The 2,655-nt window shown below is 48.0% G+C and overlaps 1 pseudogene; it reads left to right on the top strand.

Moving 5' to 3' along the window:
* Positions 1-319: 319 nt before the first annotated feature.
* On the top strand, positions 320-1,160 carry LOC123077946 (UDP-glycosyltransferase 73E1-like; annotated as a pseudogene).
* Positions 1,161-2,655: the final 1,495 nt, after the last annotated feature.

Below are 2,655 nucleotides of genomic sequence, written 5' to 3'. Positions count from 1 at the left end.
ATCGTTTGCGTATAAAGAATATACGCATCTCATCCATAAATCCATGTTTAAGCTTTTCACCCACTCTTAAAAGCCAGAATTACTATTTTATTTGATTCATTTTAGAGTGTGCCAGCAAAAGTTACTAGCTTGGCTTGGTACCGGTAAATGAGAACATTGCTCATGCTCACAGCCTCTCACTCACACCTTATAGAGACCATGGAGAAGAAGAAATGAACGACTACAGTAGAGACTTGAGTCGAGTGAAGTCTGGCTTAAACTTTTTTTTTTTGCGAAGTTAAAACTTTTTATGTTGTACTCCTAACTCCATGGGTCCTTTTACGACGGCCTGGTCCTCAACACGTGCGCGGCTTTCAAGGGCACGTTCGTCCAGCGGTACGCCGAGGCGCTCGGCCTGAAGGTCTGGGCAATCGGGCCACTCTGCCTCCTCGACTCCGACGCCGAAACCACGGCGGTGAGAGGTAATCCCGCCGCCGTGGACGCCAGCCTCGTCGCGTCATGGCTGGACGCGAGGCCGCCCCAGTCCGTGCTCTACGTAAGCTTCGGCAGCGTCGTGCACTTGTTCCCGCCGCAGGTGGCCGAGCTCGCTGCCGGACTGGAGGCATCAAACCGGCCGTTCATCTGGGTGGCCAAGGAGACCGACGGCCTCGACTCCGGTTTCGACGCGCGGGTGGAAGGGCGGGGCCACGTCATCCGCGGCTGGGCGCCGCAGATGGCCATTCTGTCCCACCCTTCCGTCGGCGGCTTCCTGACACACTGCGGGTGGAACTCGACGCTGGAGTCTCTCTCCCACGGCGTGCCGCTTCTGACTTGGCCGCAGTTCGCCGACCAGTTCCTTACCGAGATGCTAGTCGTCGACGTGCTCGGCGCCGGCGTCCGGACCGGCATCAAGGTGCCTATCACGCACGTGGTCAGCAACCCCGAGATGTCGAAAGTGCAGATCGGGAGGGAGGCCCTGGAGAGAGCGGTGGTTGCGTTGATGGATGAGGGCGAAGGAGCTCGCCGTGATGGCGAGGGAGGCAATGGCGGAGGGTGGGTCCTCAGACAACGACCTGGGGAGCTTGGTTCGCCATGTCGCGGAGCTCGTGCAGCAAGAAAAAGACGCCGTGAAGGTTCTTGACGCGCCTGACCTCAGGGAGCAGGAACAAGAAACTAGTTGATCCATCAGGACAAATAGTTGGGATCAATCAGAGCGCATTTTCGTGGCTGTTTTCCTCATCATATTCATAGTCATATACAGGTGGCTCGAACCAGATTATGAAATTCTATCTGATGAAGATCGGATCTGGAAGCAGCAGATGTCAACGGTGTGTCATCAAGCATATTTTAGTCAACTCAAAAAAAAGCATATTGTACTCATTTACCCTTTTTCAGAAAAAACTTCCAATCTATTCATCTTTAATCATGGTTGTACAACGTACACTAAAAATAATAAAAATTACATCCAGATCCATAAACCAGTTAGCGACGACTACAATCACTGAAGCGAGGCGAAGGCGCGCTGCTGTCATCGCCCCTTCCTCGTCGGAGCCGGGCAAATCTTGTTGTACTAGACAGTCGGAAAGTCGTCGTGCTGAGACCTCATAAAACCAACGCACCAGAATAACACTCGCCGCCGATGAAGAGTATAGATCGGAAGGATCCAACCTGAAGATCACTCTTCAAAACAACTTATGTTCTGGCTACCCAATTGCCAGCAAAATATAGTAATCATTTAAATTCTTTTTCTAGCTGCACATGAATGTATTGGGAGTATTATACGGAAATTCGCAGAGGCACGCGAGTGAGGGGGCACTCATCTGCCAAGTCCCTCGTTTTACTTCGCATTCACACAATAGTTTAATCTTGCACGACGGCACAATAAGTATTAAGTTTCAACATTTAAAACTTATGTTTTTTACACCTAAAATGCCAAGTTTTACCGGTTTCAGAGATATAATTTTAAGCAATTTTTTCTGTTTGTCGTAGACACATAATAATGGATTTTTACCGGTCGGCCCGTACTAAGTTTCAAGCAGTGAAACTTAACATGTTTTTTCAAAAGTGGTCCAAATATATTCAGAATAGATCTTATTTAAAAGCGCTCACGACAAACACGAATATGAAAATAGAACTTAATTTGAAATTTTTGTTTAAACGATATAAAACTTTGAAAATCGAAAGCCAAAATAAAAGACGGGCACCAGGGACATGAGTGCCCCCGCACTTGCGCGCCACAAATCCTCTCCCAAGTCTTATGCTATTTTTTTCAAATAGAAAAGCAACATTGTCGAGCAGATGTGTCATTTGTATGTGACTGTAGCTTGTTAGGCCACCTTGTTGAGCTCGACGTCTTTCTCGGAAAATTATTCTGCATCTGCCTCGATTTCAGTAGTTGAATTTCCCGTGTGCCTCTGTCGGAATAAGACACCAGTAACATTGAAAAGAGTCGTACAAAAAAACAAAAAATGCTATATCGACGGGCTTGTTACGGGGTTAGGGCGAACTCTTCAAAAAAACTAAACTTGCCCTCCCCCCTCCTTGATTTTCATGGGGCGGGGCCCTCTCTCCCCCTTAGTCCAATCATAGTTTGCCAACTCAAAAACACCTCGTAAAACACCCGTAAGGGTCCGTTGATGCAGCACTACTAAAAAGACATATTCCATGTAGAACATT

Source organism: Triticum aestivum, chromosome 1B (genome assembly GCF_018294505.1).
Source record: "Triticum aestivum cultivar Chinese Spring chromosome 1B, IWGSC CS RefSeq v2.1, whole genome shotgun sequence".
In the NCBI taxonomy this organism is placed as follows: domain Eukaryota; kingdom Viridiplantae; phylum Streptophyta; class Magnoliopsida; order Poales; family Poaceae; genus Triticum; species Triticum aestivum.
This window is presented reverse-complemented; position numbering and strand designations above follow the sequence as displayed.